The sequence below is a fragment of the Equus caballus genome, chromosome X, assembly GCF_041296265.1.
Source record: "Equus caballus isolate H_3958 breed thoroughbred chromosome X, TB-T2T, whole genome shotgun sequence".
NCBI classification, from domain to species: Eukaryota; Metazoa; Chordata; class Mammalia; order Perissodactyla; family Equidae; genus Equus; species Equus caballus.
The window spans coordinates 73961810-73979805 of NC_091715.1; positions in this window are offsets into that span (position 1 = coordinate 73961810).

Below are 17996 nucleotides of genomic sequence, written 5' to 3' on the forward strand. Positions count from 1 at the left end.
AGTGAACTGAAAGACAGGCAGTGGAACTCACCCAATCAGAGCAGCAAAAAGAAAGGAAGAATGAAAAACAGTGAAGATAGCTTAAGGAACTTATGGGACAATATCAAGGGGACCAACATTCTCATTATAGGAGTCCTAGAAAGAGGAGAGAGAGAGGAAGGGGCAAAAAACTTATTTGAAGAAATGATGGCTGAAAACTTCCCTAACATGGGGAAGGAAACAGATATGCAGATCCAAGAAAGCTTGAGAGTTCCAAGTAAGATGAACCCAAAGAAACACACACCAAGACATATAATTAAAATGTCAAAAGTTAAAGGCAAGAGAATCTTAAAAGAAGAGAAAAACAAGTTGTTATATACGAAGGAACCCCTATAAGACTCAGCAGATTTTTCAGCAGAAACTTTGTAGTCCAGAAGAGAGTATCACAATATATTCAAAGTACTGAAAGTAAAAAGAATTCCAACCAAGAATACTCCATGTGGCAAAGTTGTCATTCGGAATTGAAGGAGTTATAGTTTTTCAGACAAGCAAAAGCTGAAGGAATTCATCACCACTAGATAAGCCTTACAAGAAATGTTGAGGGAATTCTTTAAACTGAAATAAAAAGGCATGAATTAATCACAAGAAAACATATAAAAGTATAAATCTCACTGGTAAGGTAAATATATATTAAGATTCAGATAATCTAATATTATAAAGTTGGTGGATTAATCACTCCTAAAGCTAGTTTGAAGGTTAAAAGACAAAAGTAGTAAAATATAACTACAATAAATTAGTAAGGGATTTACAAGATAAAAATGTAAATTGTGACATCGAAAACATAAAATGTGAGGGGTAAGTAAAAATATAGAGCTTTATTTATTTATTTATTTATTTATTTGAGGAAGATTAGCCCTGAGATAACATCTGCTGCCAATCCTCCTCTTTTTGCTGAGGAAGACTTGCCCTGAGCTAACTTCTGTACCCATCTTTTCTACTTTATATGTGGGATGCCTGCCAAAGAATGGCTTGATAAGCAGTGTGTGAGTCCATGCCTGGGATATGAACTGAGGAACCCTGGGCTGCTGAAGTGGAGTGCATGACCTTAGCTGCTATGACACTGGGCCAGCCCCGAAATGTAGAGCTTTAGTATGCACTCAAACATAAGTTGCTATAAACTTAAAATAGACTGTTATAAATATAAGCTGTTTTATAAAGCCTCCTGGTAACCAGAAAGCAAAAATATATGGTACATACACAAAAGAGAAAGAGAAAGGAATCTAAGCATACTTCTACAGAAAATCATCAAATCACAAAAGAAGAGAACAAAAGAAGAAGAAAGGAAGAGTAGAAGTACAAAACAGCCAGAAGACAATTAACAAAATGGCAATAAGTACACGCCTATGAATAATTACTTTAAATGTAAATGAACTAAATTCTCTTCTCAAAAGGCATAGAGTAGGTGAATGAATAAAAAACAAGACCCATCTATAAGCTACTTACAAGAGACTCACTTCAGATGTAAGGACACACACAGCCTGAAAGTGAAGAGATGGAAAAAGATATCCTATGCAAATAGAAACCAAAAGAAAGCAAAGGTAGTTATACTTACATCAGAAAAATAGACTTTAACAGAGACTGTAATAAGACACAAAGAAAGTCATTACATAATGATAAAAAGGTCACTCCAAACAAGAGTATATACTTGTGCACCCAATAGAAGCACCTAAATATTTAAAGAAACTATTAACAGACCTAAAGGGAGAAATAGACAAAACAATAATATTACGCGCCTTTAATATCCCACTTTCATCAATAAATAGATCATTCAGACAATCAATAAGAAAACATAGTCCTTAAATGACATGTTAGACGAGATGGACTTATCAGACTTATACAGACTATTCCACCCAAGGGCACTAGAATACACATTCTTCTGAAGTGCACATGGAACATTCTCCAGGATAGATCATATGTTAGGCCACAAAACAATTCCTAATGAATTTATGAAGATTGAAATAATATATAGCATCTTTTCCAATCACAACAGTATGAAACTAGAAATCAATCACAAGAAGAAAACTGGAAAATTCACAGATATATGGAGATTGAAGAGCATGCTACTGAACAACCAATAAGTCAAATAAGAAAGCAAAAGGAGAAATTAGAAAAAACTTTAGAAAATGAAAATGGAAATAAAATGTACCAAAACGTAGGGAATGTAGCAAAAGCAGCTCTAAGACAGAAATTCATAGCATTGAATCTTTACATGAAGACACAAGAAAGATGTTAAATAAAGTAACTGTGCACCTCATGGAACCAGAAAAAGAAGAAAAAAATGAAACCCAAAGTTAGTAGAAGACAATAACAAAGATCAGAGTGGAAAGAAATAAAACAAGAGACTAAAAAGACAAGAAAAAAGATTAATGAAACTAAAATCTGGTTTTTTGAAGATAAACAAAATTGACAAATCTTTAGGTAGACTCACAAAGAAAAAGAGGGAGGACTCAATAAAATAAAAACTGAAAGAGGAGATGTTAGAACTGATAGCACAGAGATACAAAGGATCATACAAGACTACTATGAGCAATTATATGCCAACAAACTGGACAACCTAGAAGACAAGGATAAATTCCTAGAAAAATACAACCCACCAAGACTGAGTAATGAAGAAATAGAAAATGTTAATAGATCAATTACTAGTAAGGAGATTGAATCAGTAATCAAAAATCTCTCAACAAACAAAAGTGCAGGACTAGATAGCTTCACTGGTGAATTCTACCAGTGACTTAAAGAAGAATCAACACCAATCCTTCTCAAAATTTTCCACAAATTAGAAGAGGAAGAGCACTTCCAAACTCATTTTATGACGCTAGCATTAACCTGATACCAAAACCAGACAGGGATGCCACAAGAAAAGAAGGTCAATATCACTGATGAACATATGTGCAAAAGTCCTCAACAAAATATTAGCAAACTGAATTAACAATAGTTTAAAGGGATCATACACCATGATCAAGTGGGGTTTATTAAATGGATACAAGTATCGTTAAACATCCACAAATCAATCAATGTGATATACTACATTACAAAATGAAGGTTGAAAATCATATGATCATCTCGATAGATGCAGAAAAAGCATTTGACAAAATTCAATATTCACTTATGATAAAAACTCTCAACAAAGTAGGTATAGAAGGAATGTACCTCAACATAATAAAGGCTATATATGACAAAACCACACCTAACATCGTACTCACTAATGAAAAGCTTTCACTAATGAGACAAGGATGTCTCATCACTTGAGACATTGAGACAAGGATGTCCACTCTCACCATTTGTATTCAACATAGTATTGGAATCCTAGCCAGAGAAATAGGCAAGAAAAAGAGATAAAAGGCATCCAAATCAGATAAGAAGAAGTAAAACTATCACTATTTGCAAATCATATGACACTATATACAGAAAATCCTAAAGATTCCACCAATAATCTGTTAGACTTAGTAAAATTTCAGGATAAAAAAATCAATATACAAACATTTTTTGTATTTCAATAAACAGATGTATAGATCAGTGGAATAAAATAGAGAGCCCAGAAATAAAACTACACATAAAGGTCAATTAATTTATGACAAAGGAGCCAAGAATATACAATAGGGAAAGATAGTCTCTTCAATAAATGGTGCTGGGAATACTGGACAGCAACATGCAAAAGAATGAAACTAGACCACTATCTTACACCATACAAAAAAATTAATTCAAAATGGATTAAAGAGTTGAACATAAGACCTGAAAGCCTAAAACATCTGGAAGAAAACATAGGTGATAAACTCCTTGATATCAGTCTTGGAAAAGTTTTTTGAATTTGACACCAAAAGCAAAGGCAAGAAAAACAAAAATAAACAAGTGGGACTACATCAAACTAAAATGTTTCTGCACAGCAAACATTCTCTAAGAATATGATCTTAACAGGTACATTATATCCCCTTAGATGACTGGGCCATACTTTATTGGACTTTCAGCCAAATTTTTAATTTTTCTTTATTGTTTTAAATAGCACTGCAATAAACATCCTTTTACAGAAACATTTGACCAAAATATTTATCATTCGATTAGGCTAGCTTCCTAGAAGCAGTGCTGTGGTTCAAAGTATGTTAACATTTTTATGGTTCTAGATACATATTACCAAATTTTCTACAGGAAGTTTGTACCAATTTGCACTCCCACCAAAGTGCATGGTAATATCATCATAGCCCTATCATTATGCCCTGCAGTGTCTGGAGAGATTTGCAATTGGAGTTTTAAAAAATCTTATCACTAATCAATCAAGCTACACTCAAGAGTCTAGTGGAGTCACTTCACAATGACTCAGGAGCCAACTTGAAAAAGCTTTTGCTGGCCAAAATTGGGAAGAAAAACATGCCGATAAGTATAATAACTGAAATAGATTGGAACACAAAGTATATTTAAATTCATGATTAAAAAAATCCTCTTTGATCTCCTATGCTAGGGAGGTAATTCGTTATTTTGAAAACAGGTAAATAGCAGGAAAGAATCAAGCATATACACATCTTTCCAACTCAAATTGTACTTTAGTGTGAAAAGCTAGTTGGTGAGAGTAAGTTTCCCTTTATTGAGGTAATCCAGCTAATGAATGAAGAAGAAATAGTAAAATTAGAATATCACCATTTGTAACCATTAAAGAATCAATGGATCTAGGTGATGACTATCAATGTCTGCTAACAGCACAAAATTAAAAGCAAGTAGGCATTATGTACCTCATAATGGAAGTTCATAACACCTGCAATGAAGAACCGTAATATGTTCAAAATCTTTTAATTATTTACTGATTTACAAGAAATACCGTGTATAGAGTGCCATGTTAAAAACTCTATGTGCAATTTTTAAAACTCCAGGCTACAGAAAACATGAAAAGACAAACAAATCAGTTTCTTCAACAAATTTGCAAGGGGAGAGGTAAAATATGAAGGGACACTCCTGGTTTAAAAAGTCATCAACCAATTTCAATGCGTGGAACTTATTTGGATTCAGATTCCAATTCAAACAAACAAACTTAATTATTTTAAAGCAAACATTAGAAAAATGGCACACTAGAAAGCTCCAAACTTTCAGTCCTACATAGAAACATCAAAAAAAAAGCAGTAACAGTCTGAACCAAATTTTCTGAAGCTCTGGAAACAGTCAAAGGTTTATAGCAACAAAGTGAATGTCCAATCAAGAAAAAGTCATCTTCAAAGAGTAGGAAAGTTTTGTGCCATTTTTTGTTCGCTCCTACCCAATCTTCTGCCTGGTGTTTCAGCAGTCTTGTCTTGAAGCAGTGACATCCCAATAATAATATTACAATTTCCAGCAAGAGTACTTATACTAAATAAATAAATATATAAATGGTGTCCAAATTGCAAAGAAAGAAATAAAATGATCTTTGTTTGCAGGTAACATGATCTTATACATAGAAAACCCTAAAGAGTCCACAAAAAATTGTTAGAGTTAATAAATGAATTGAACAAAGTTTCAGGATACAAAATCAACATATGAAAATCAGTAGCATTTCTATACAGTAGCAATGAACAATCCAAAGATGAAATTGAGCAAACAATTAATTTATGATTGCATCACAAAGAATAAAATACCTAGGAATAAATTAAACCAAGAAGGTGGAGGACTTGTACACGGAAAACTACAAAACATTGCTCAAAGAAATTAAAGAAGAATAATTCTTTAATTATAAATTCTCATTTATTTATAAGAAATAAGTGGAAAGACAATCAATGTTCAATTGATTGATTGGATAATCGATGGATGGGAAGACTTACTAGTGTTAAGATTACAATACTACCCAAAGTAATCTATAGATTCAACACATTGCCTATCAAAATTCAAAGGGTATTTTTTTCAGAAATGGAAAAACCAAGCCTAAAATTCTCAGAATCTAGAGAGATCTCAAATAGCTATAATAATCTCGAAAAACAAGAGCAAAGTTAGGAGACTCACACTTCCTGATTTCACACTTTCTGTAAAAGTATAGTAATCAATGTAGTCTGGTACTAGCATAAGGACATACATATAAACACATAGAATAGATTATAGAGCTCAGAAATAAACCCTCACATATATGATTCCCTGATTTTTGACAAAGGGGCCAAGACAATTCAATAAGAAAAAAATAATCTTTTCAATAAATGTGGGAAAACTGGATACTCACACTCATAAAATGAAGTTGAACCTGTACTTCACATCACTTTCAGAAATAAACTCAAAATAGATCAAAGACCTAAATGTAAGAGCCAAAACTGTAAAGCTCCTAGAAGAATACATAGGGGAAATATTCTTTACATTAGATTTGACAGTCATTTCTTGGATATGCTACCAAATGCACAGGCAACCAAAGAAACAATAGATAAATTGGACTTCATCAGTTTAAAACTTTTTCCACGCTGAAGGACATTATCACGGGAGTGAAAATGCAACTCACAGAATGGAAGAAAATATTTTCAAATTATATATCTGATAAGGCATTAATATCTAGATTCTATAAAAATCTCCTACAACTCAACAAGAACAACCACAACACAATGCCATTTAAAACATTGGCAAAGAATTTAAATGGATATTTCTCCAGAAAAGGTATACAAATGGCCACGAAGCACATGAAAAGCTGGTCAACCTCCCCACGCACTGGAGAAATGCAAGTCAAAACCACAAGAAGATACAATTTCACACTCACTTGGATAGCAGAAATTAACTAGTGTTCGTGAGGATGTGGAAAAATTAGAACCCTTGTGCATTGTTGGTGAGAATGTAAAATTGTGCAGCCACTGTGGAAAACAGTTTGGTGATTCCTCAAAAAGTTAAACACAAAATTACCATATGATGCAACAATTCAACTCCTAGGTATATACTCAAAAGAATCAAAAGCAGGAACTCAAAAAGAGACATGTATAGCAATGTTCATAGCAATAGTATTATTCACAATAGCTAAAACGTGGAAAAAACCTATACGTCTACCAATAGATGAAAGGCTAACACATACATGGTATATACATGCAATGTTGTACATATCCAATGTGCATGTACATGCAATAGAAATTATTAAGCCTTGAACAATTAAAATTATGATACATGCTACAACAGGAATAAACCTTGAGAATATTATGATGATTGAAATAATTCAGACACAAAAGAACAAGTATTATATGGCTCCATTTATATGAAGTACCCGGAATAGACAAGTTCATAGAGACAGAAAGTAGAACAGTGGTTACGAGGGGCTGGGGCAAGAGAACAATGAGGAGTTCTTGTTTATTGGGTAGAGTTTTTGTTTGAGATGGTGAAAAAGTTCTGGAAATGGGTAGTGCTGATGGTTTCACAACATGGTGAATATACTTAATGTCACTTAAAAATGATTAAAATGGTAAATTTTATGTTACGTATATTTCACCACAATTTTAAAAGAAAACTTTGAGGCAACAAGGGAATTGTGAACACTGAATATTTGATGGTATTAAAGAATTCTAGATTCTTTTTTAGATGAATAAAATATATATTTTAAATATAAGTTTTATTCTTACAAGATATATACTAACTATTTGCAGATAAGATTTTATTTTTAAAGATTGGCACCTGTGCTAACAACTGTTGCCAATCTTTTTTTATTTTTCTGCTTTATCTCCCCAAATCCTCCCTGGTACCTAGTTATATATCTTAGTTACAGGTCCTTCTAGTTGTGGCGTGTAGGATGATGCCTCAACGTGGCCTGATGAGCAGTGCCACGTCCTCGCCCAGGATCCGAACCAGCGAAACCCCGGGCTGCAGCAGCGGAGCGCACAAGCTTAACCACTCGGCCACGGGGCTTGCCCCCAAGATTTTTTTTAACAATTAGTATAGGCATATAGATGAATCAGCATTGGCCATGAATTGATAAGAATTAAATTGGGTCATGAGTAAATATGGATTAATTATATTATTCTATCATTGTACATGTTTGAAATTTTCAATAATAATGAATTAAGCAAAAAAGCCATAGGATAATATGAAATGTTTGTATTTTCTCCATTGGATTGAGTTTTGAAAAAATCTAAGCCTCTGCTGGGGACTCTCATACTCCAATTCTTCTGTATGTTCCACTCCAGCTTTCTCTCCACTACAGGGTTCTGGTTCCATTTTGACGTTACCCTGCATAGTCAAAGCCTGAGGTTCTGTAGTCCTTGGAAGGGAAGTACGGCTCCTTATTTTTCTCTCTTTGATTAAACTTAATTTTTCCTTATTCTCCAAAGAAGAACATGTACAGGACAAACCAACCATCTTATTGCTCTTATTAATCCCCTCTCATATTGTCACTTCTTTGCGTTATTTTGCTAGACCTCCTTTAACCCAGGTATGCAGATAGGAAGAAAAAGCCTAGATCAAGGGAACAGGGAACATTCATTTTTGTGGGCATAAAATCATAGATGCAGAGGGACGGGTGTCAGACTATCTGGATCCAAATACCAGTCCCACAAGTTACTAGCTGTGTGACTTAGGCATGTTACTTAACCTCTCTTATCCTCAGTCTTCTGAACTATAAAATAGGGTTAATAAAAGCACCTGTGTACTTGATATTATTTTCATTAGAATTAAATGAAATAATGCATGTAAAGTACCTGGCTTACATAAAGCACTCAAAAACATAATAGCTATTATTACCATATCTTCACAGACACTGTCTTACTGTTTACTAGTTGATTAGTGAAAAATAGTCTCAGTCTAATTTGTGTCCCTTCAATTACTGGATTATTAGCTATTTCTAGAGATTTTTTTCTTCTGTATATTCTTGGCTCCAAACATTTACTCAATTTTAATGGGCAAGTTGTATTTTTCTTATTGATATATAACCACTCTACGAGTTAAAAGGAGTAGTGAAGTCTTTTTTTCCAGCGGAAAGTACAAGAACCACTTCAAGTCATTCGAATTCAAAATTTATGAGAACATTCCAGTACTGAGAAGGGAAAAGGCCCAGGATCAAACCCTGAGAAACTCCAACATTTTTTTCAATTTGGGCTATCAGAGTTGAAAAATGAATTGGATGATGCAGTCACTTTAGAAAACAGCCTAGAAGTTCCTCAAAAAGGTCGACATAGACTTCCTATATGACCCAGCAATTCTGCTCTTAGGTATCTACCTAAGGGGAATGAAAACATATGCCTATATGAAAACTTGAATATAATTGTTCGTTGCAATGTTATTCATAATAGCTCCAAAGTGGAAACAATGCAAATCTCCATCAACTGATGATTGGATAAACAAAACGTGATATATCTATGCAATGTAATAATATTTGGCAATAAAAGGGAATGAAGTACTGATAAGTGCTACAACATAGATGAACCTTGAAAATTTATGCTACTGAAAGAAGGAAGCCACAGTTCTGGCAGTGGCCATATAACTCTATAGCAACAGCTCCTATTGGGTATTCTCACTTCCATATTTCTAGCTCTCACTGGCTCTGTTAACACCATCTCTCCCTTGCTCCTTTCAGCTAACAGTGGTAATAGCTTCACCCTCCAGCTTTTCCCCGGGTATTTCAACATTGCCTGCTGATTTTCTTCACCCTGACTGTACGTCTGTAAATAACCTTTTCATCACACTTTCTGCAGTTAAAGTATTTGAGTATGCCATCTGTTTTTTCCTGGACTCTGACAGAGTAGGTTAGGAGTTTTGCATAATAGTCTCTTACAATTTAAACAAACTTTTTTTTGTATCTGTGGTTAAATCAGTTTTCTAATTCCTATAACTTTTGCACTTTTGCCCCCCTTTCATTTAAAAATCTCTTAAATAGCTTTGCTAAAGCCTTGTCTGCCTAATTGATATTTTTAAGAATGAACATTTAATTTTATATTACATTTTAATTTTAAAAATATTTTTATTGTTTTTTAATTTATTTCTACTACTCTCTTTTCATCAACTTTTGTGCTTTTGTAAAACTTCTTGAATTAAAATCTTAGTCTATTCCTTCTGGTAAATAATAAAGATGTTTAAGACTGATTTTTTTCTCTAGCTATACTTCATCCAAAGGCTTTGATATTTATCATTACCATTGATTTCTGAATAGTTTGTTGTTGCTTCCGTGTTTTGTTTTTAAAATCAAATGAGGGGCTGGCCCACTGGTGCAGTGGTTAAGTTCGCACGTTCCACTTTGGCAGCCTGGGGTTTGCCGGTTCGGATCCTGGGTGCAGACATGGCACCGCTTGGCAAGCCATGCTGTGGTAGGTGTCCCACATATAAAGTAGAGGAAGACGGGCACAGATGTTAGCTCAGGGCCAGTCTTCCTCAGCAAAAAGAGGAGGATTGGCAGCAGATGTTTGCTCAGGGCTAATCTTCCTCAAAAAAAAAGTCGAATGAAAAGTTTTTTCACTTTTTTAAAATATTAATTTATAAAATTAATATATTATAAAAAAAGCTAAAATCTCCTTTGAACCTCCCACTCTTAATTTCTGTTCCATCCACTCTCTTCCTTCCTTTTAAACATTTTTCTTTGTGTTTTTAATGTATTTCTATGTACACATAGAAAATATATGGTATGCATAGGAAATTAAAAAAATAAATGCTATCATACCAGACATATTTCTGCAACTCACTTTTTCATTCTGGAATGTATATTGGAGATTTTTGCACTAACTTCTGCCTCATTAAAGATCTACATGTTGGAGATCTAAATTTAGCTGTACCTAATTTTTTAGATCCATGGTTAATATACTACAGTCTATTTAGCCAATTCACTGCATAATATCACAGTGGTTAAGAAGGTTAGTCAAATTGCTGGGCTGAAATCTTGGAACCTTGCAGCAAGTTACTTAATCTTTCTGTGACATTCTTTTTCATCAACAAAATGCAGATAATAATATTTTCCTCATGTGGTTGTTGTGGGGACTAAAGGTGGTAATACATGTAAAGCACTCAAGACAGCACCTGCTACATGGGAATCATGCAATAAATGTCATCTATTACTACTCATGAATATTCATTTTATTTCTAATTTTCACTTCTACAAACAACTCCCGGCAATCTGACTAGATTGATATACAGTAATTTAATGCATCAAATATATGCTTCTTTGAACACATGTATGAATTTTTTTGCAGCATAACCAAGTAGGGAAATTGCTGAGTTATAAAGCATGCCTATATCTCATTTTATTTAATTTCTATTTCTTTGATAACTAGAGAGATTGAGAATCATTTCCTAGGTTTGTTGTTATTTCTTCTTACTTTTTTGTGACTTGTCTCTTTATATCCTTTGCTCATTTTTCTTATTTATTTTGTAGAAGCTTTCTAAAAACAAATTCTGGATATTTTATCAGTTATATACATTATAAATATCATCCTTCAGTCTGTTGTCTGTTTTCAGGAAACAAAGATTTTAAGTGTTTGATGTAGTAAAGTATTAGTTGTTTTCCTTGATAATTTTTGCTTCCTTTGTTTAAGGAATCCTTCCCTATTTCAAGGTCATATAAAATTCTTCTATATTTCCTTTTATTACTTTTATGTTTGCTTCTTTTTGCATTTACGTCATTGATACACTGGGAAAAATGCTTTGTTAATTGTGTACACTTACATTCTAACATTGTTTTCTCTATGGATAATCAATTTTTCCAAAAACATTCATTGACTAGCTCAACCTTCTCCCTGATTTAATATGTCTGTTTTGTTTTATACTAATATCAGATTACTTATATCTTATCATATTATACTACACACACACACACACACACACACACACATATTAACCAGACTCTTGATTGTTTTCCAACATGAATATTTTATTGTTTTAAGGTAACGTATTCTAAAACTTCAGGTTAAATTTTGATATACGGTAGAGAAAAACCAACCGTTTTGTTACACTCTTTCAAAATTATTTTGACCACTTTTCTGTATTTACTCTTCCATGTAGATTTTAGAATAAATTTGACATGTTTTATAAAATATTCCTCTCAGTTATCTTATTAGTTTGAATAGTTTATCAGTCATTTCTTCTGGATTTTCTATATAGAAAAATATTTGCAAATAATGGTGGTATTGCATTGAACAGTAGCACTAATAGAAGAATCCTTCTCTTGTTGCTGATTTTAATGGCTTTGCTCCTAAAATCTCATCATACATACATTCAGACCATCAATACTTATCCCATATAAAATCTCTTTGCCATTGGGGCTCATCACTTCTGACTTTACCATCCACTCCTTGTTGCCAGAAAATGCTTACCTCCTAGTCATTCCCCATCTTCCTGCTAATCATTTATTGAAAATGTTGGCACCTGCCTCTCTTTCTCTCTCAGGTTCTGTTACTATTCTCAGCTATATCAACAACCATGTTGAATACACATCCAATTTACTGGCCTCTTGGTTCTTAATTTCCTCATCACCAGAGTCCTTTACTTCCACTCCCCTTCTGTCATCTACTCCCACAATCATACTCTCAACCTTATCATTATCCTGGACTTTAAAATATCAAATTCGTTATCCTGAACTTTGAAATATCAAAGTCAAACTTTGTCAACAATCTCCTATTCTTTTCTCTAGCTCAATGGAAGAGATCTAACTCTTTTTTCCCTAAGGATAATCTCTTTGCTCATGCTTTGGATTCCCTTCTTTACCACTTTCTCAAGGACCTAGCTCCACTAATGTCCCCATCTCTCTTGTATCTTCAACCTGTGCCTCTCTAATGGTCTCTTCCTGTCAATATTTAAACATATTCAAGCTTTCTATTATACCCTTCTATCTGAGTTATATTAAGATACAACTCTTTTGGTGTGATATACAAGCCTTTTGTTCCCCATTAAGAAAAATTTACATGCTACCCTGAGATCAAAAGAGTTGTGCGCGTTGACAATATGTATCTTCAGAAAGATGGAAGCATACATGAGAGTTGATTCTAAGGGTTAGACCATGGAGGACGAAATACAAGACTTAATCAGGCCAAATTCATTGGTATGCCAGTATTCATCTAGATTTGGTGATATTATATGTCGACTTGAGCACTGAAGAATGGTGTTGTCTCCTAGGTTGTCTAAATTGAAATTTGAACTCAAGAATGGCTGATAATGAATGAGGTTGACATGCGAGAACTTCCCTGTCATACTTAACGTCTCTTAACTATCACAGACAAGGTGAAAGCAATTGATATATTAGATAAACCACAGAGCTGAAGCACTAACCAAAGTATTCTGTGTCTCAAGATTCTCTGGTAATGGCTAATTAGCCATGGCATCTTTAAGCATGAAAAAGGCAAGCTATTAAGATGCTGCTTGATGCATTTATACAGAAAAACTTTGAGGTATGTTAGGAAGCAATCTAATTTGAAAGATTATCGTGGGATATGCAGCCTTGTACCTAGTTTCTATACCTGTGACTATTCACAAAATTGGAAACCTTTGCTTGAGGGAGTCTGGGTGCCTTTTATGAATAAGCCTGAAATGGAACCACAGTTGTATACTTTTAGTATTCATTCATTCCTTGTCCAGAATGACCCAAGTCCATTTACCAGGAATACTGGATAAAAAGAAAATACCGAGATTTTTCTGGAAGTTATTGGACAACTAGAAGAATCCCCACATAGGTTCCCTAATTCAGGGAGAGAGAGCTATTATAGAAGGAAGGGGCAAATGAGAGTCACCAGAACTCTCCATACCCCAATTCTCCTTATACCTTGCCAAGACAGAAAACCAAAAGGGGAAGGAATTGTCGAGTTTAGTACCATCATCAAAGATCTCAAAGATCCAAAAACGGTATGTCCTACCATATTGCCATTTAATTTTATTTGACTGGAGGCAAAAGCTAAGTGTATCTTAAGAGAATGACTGGGGATTATTGCAAACTTAATCAGAGCATGAGGTTAATTCAGCTTCAGCTCTGGATGTAATGTCTTTATTGAAGCAAATCAACACAGATACTGGCAGTTAATATGCAGTCATCTCCATGGCAAATCCCTTTCTCCTCCTCCATTTCTGTCAGTAAAGAAAATCAGAAGCAGTTTGCCTTCATGTGGTCTTCCCTTTCTTATATTAGGTCTATATAATCTTTTCTGCACTCTGTTAAAATTTGGTTGAGAGTAACCTTAATTTTATTGATATCCTCTTAATCATCATGCTGCTCCATAACTTTGAAGACATTATGCTAAGTGAACCTGATGAGCAGGAGGTAACAAGCATTATAAGTGTTGCAGGAAAGACATGCATGTTCAGAGGCCTGTCACACCTTTGTTGTTTTCTAGGGATCCAGTGGCCTGGTGCCTGTCAGGATATCCCCTCTAAAGTGCAAAACAATTCTTGCGCCTTGAACTGTCCATCACGAAGAAAGAGATACAATTGGTAGAACTTTCAGGATTTCGAAGGTAACATACACCATACTTTAGCTTGCTGGTTAAACTTATTAACCAGGTAATACATAAGGCTGTCAGTCTTGCGTATGTTCTAGAGCAAGGAATACTCTAAAGTATATCTAGGCTTCAGTTTAAGTTGCTCTGCTACTTGGGCCTTATGACCCAGCACACACAATGGTATTGGAAGTTTCTGTGGCAAAGATACTCTAGGATGAGCACGGTGCCAACTCCTAAGAATCTTGAGTAAGGTCATGCCCTCTTCTTCTGACAACTATTCTCAATTTGAAATATTACTGCTGTATTTTTAACACACTTAGTAAGAGCCCGAATGCCTTACTATGGGACACAGTTACTATGAAACCCAAACTACTCATCATAAAAGTAGTATTATCTGATGCAATGAATCCTTAAAATTAGATACAAAGAATGGTATCCTGAAGATTCAGTGATTGTTCTAGTTGAGACAGAAACCTTACAGCAGCAGTCAATAAATGATGTCCTCTCCCCCATAGCCAGGAACCAATGGGTGGAGGTGAGAGTTGCCCCTCTCACTATTTTATCTAACAATTCAATGAAAGATATTTTTGTTTCCTGTTACCATGATATTGGGTTTGGTGGGGTTAGATGTCCTACTACTCAAGAGTAGAATGCTTCCACCAAAGAAGAGAGTCATGGTTTCATTAAATTGGAAGCTGAGGCTGATTCTTAGCTATTTGAGGCTCCTTATGAATTAACAGGCACAGAATCACCGTACAGGCTGGGGTTCTGGATTCAGATTATCAAAGGGAATTTGGGTTGCTGTTACACAATAAAGCTAAGGAGGAGTACATATATACATATTTTTTTTTGGTGAGGAAGATCAGCCCTGAGCTAACATCTGTTGCCAATCCTCTCTTTTGGTGTGAGGAAGACTGGCCCTGAACTAATACCTATGCCAATCTTCCCCTTTTTTTGTATGTGGGTCACCACCACAGCATGACTTGAGGAATGATGTAGGTCTGCACCTGGCATCCAAACCCGTGAATCTGGATTGCCAAAGCGGAGCAAGCCAAACTTAACCACTATGCAAACCCGGCCAGCCCCAAGGAGGACTATTATTGGAACCCAATGGATTCACTGAGGTGCCTCTTTTACTCTCTTGCCAAATAGGCATAATCAATGAAAACTACAACAAATATAGGATTGTCAAAAGATCCAGATGCTGCACTGATAAAGGTTTGGGTTATTTCACTAAGTAAAACAAAACGTACCCAGCCAAGATGCTGCAGAGGGCAAAGGAGGAAAAGGAATTGGTTGTGGCAAACGAAAAAACTATGATTATCAACTTAGGACTCATAAGCAGCTAGAAAATTAGGGGCTGAAGAAGCAGTGCTTTACTTTGTTTCTTTTTCCCTTCTTTCCAGCCCCGCATACTTAAATAAAGAGCAATGGTGGTAACTAACATCTTATTTTCTGGTGGAAACAATCATTTAATTGATGTTACCTTGCAATTAGATGGTAGCTGACGGGAATTTGTGTGTTCTTTATTTTGGAAACATGAATATGTTATCTGGACAAACAATAAGAGTGGATGCTGAGTAGAAAAAAGAATGGGTTGTGCTGGATATTCCCTGCTTTGTTCTCCAGAACCACTCTTCACTCTTACCCATTCTGCTTATAACCAGGAGGTTAACCTTTGTGGACTGCATCAATGCACTCCTTTCTCTCTGGCTTGTAGTTGAGTTTGGCTCATAGGGGACACTATCAGGAGATTAAAGGGCAAATTCGCTTCGTCTTTTTACCAAAGGCCACAGCTCCTGTCAGAGAAAGTCCACACTTATAACTAGTTTTTCTAGGTTCTGGGAATCATTCTTTTCCCCTGAATCTTCAAAGCTAGGGTTCAAAGAGTTCTTCAGTGTTTCTAGTCCTAGTGAGCTTCACCAAAACTTGTTTCTATTAACATTTCTTACACCATTGTCCCTTTATTAATCTCTTTTCATTATCCTGTTTGAGAGTGCCATCTGTTTTTGCCAAGATTCTGAGTGACATGTAAAGTATGGATTTCCCTCTATCTACCCTGAGTAAGTTCTGGGATCTGCAGGGCCAAGTCCTTATACACTTTCATTCAAGTGTGTAAGCCAAAAACCTGGGAGTCATCAATGACAAAACCCCTTGACACTCCTTACTCTACACATCCAATCCATAACTATTTTCTGTTAACTTTATACTAAAAATATATCTCCATTTCCTATCTTTCTTTCTTTCATCACTCTTACTTTCCTAGTCCAATCTAGTATCATATTTTGCTTGAACCTCTGAAATAACCTCCTAACTAGTCTTACTTCCTTCCCTTTTCTCACTGCAGCCAATGTGATAATTTAAAAATACCAATTTGTTCCCTTCCATAATTCTAATTAAAATCCTTCAATGGTTTACCACTACTTTAAGAATGATACATTTTTAAAACTATCCTACTGGGTCCTACATGATCTGGACACTTGTCTATTTTGCCAATTTCTTTTCATACAATTCTCTTTACTCCATGTGCCTCTCTTTCTTTCACTTTCTCCAACAACCACACTCCCTACTGCCTCAGGAACTTAGCTCCCACTTTCTTCTCACTGAAATGTTCTCCTTTCATTTACTTCATTTATATTACTCATCTTTCAACGCTCAGCTCAGATTTTCCATTCTTGTTCAGACTTCATTAATAGTCCAGGATTGGCATCCTCGTTATAAACTCTCATAAGCATTCTATATTTTTTCTTTATAACAAAATACTGCAATTATTTGGACAAAAAGTCTTTCTCCCCCCAGGAGGCCAGAGGCTCAACAGGGGTGGTGTCAATGTCTGTTTTGCTCACAACGGTACATATCCCCAGTGCCTGGAATACTGCCTGGCAAACGAGTGAATGAATGAATGAATCAATCAATCCATCAATCGAGTCAATCAATAATTAGGTGAGGGTGGGTGAAGGGATAGAAGGAAAAAGTAGCACAAGGTATGAAACCTAGAACTATGCTTCACAGAACATTTCTTAGATAGATGACTGCCCACTTTTCTGGTTGATATAGATCCTGGGTTCTGAGTGAGAGGAGAGCTAGTCTCCATCACATATCAATTCCTCACAGAATCCAGCATTAATTTTTCATTCAGTTACACTTTTAGTGTTTCTGAGGGTTTTCTATTTTTCAAAATATTTATTGGTAGTGAAAATTTACCAGAGGTTGCACTTGGGGGGCTGCTAGCCTTATCTTATTACATACCTTAGCAACTAGGACTTTTGTTTTATTTTTTCATTTAGCCACATTTAATAAACAATGCATCTCACTACATGGAACTTCCTTTAGGATCATGTTGTTTTACATACTAGGACCTCTTTCTTGGAATCATATCCTCTATCTTATGTGAATGTCACCTTCAAAATTATTGTAAATTTTGCTTTGGTTTGATAGCTGTTCATGAGAAAACCTTGTCTCTTGACTGCCTCTTTAACTTCTTGAAGTTAAATATTCAGTTAATGTATTTCTTTTTTTAAAGAGAGTATTTAGGGCTATGTATTCGACTAGGTACAGCTTTGGCTACCGAAAGTAATCAACAGTCACTACCAGCAGGTGATCAGGAACGATTTTTTTTTTTTTGAGGAAGATCAGCCCTGAGCCAAC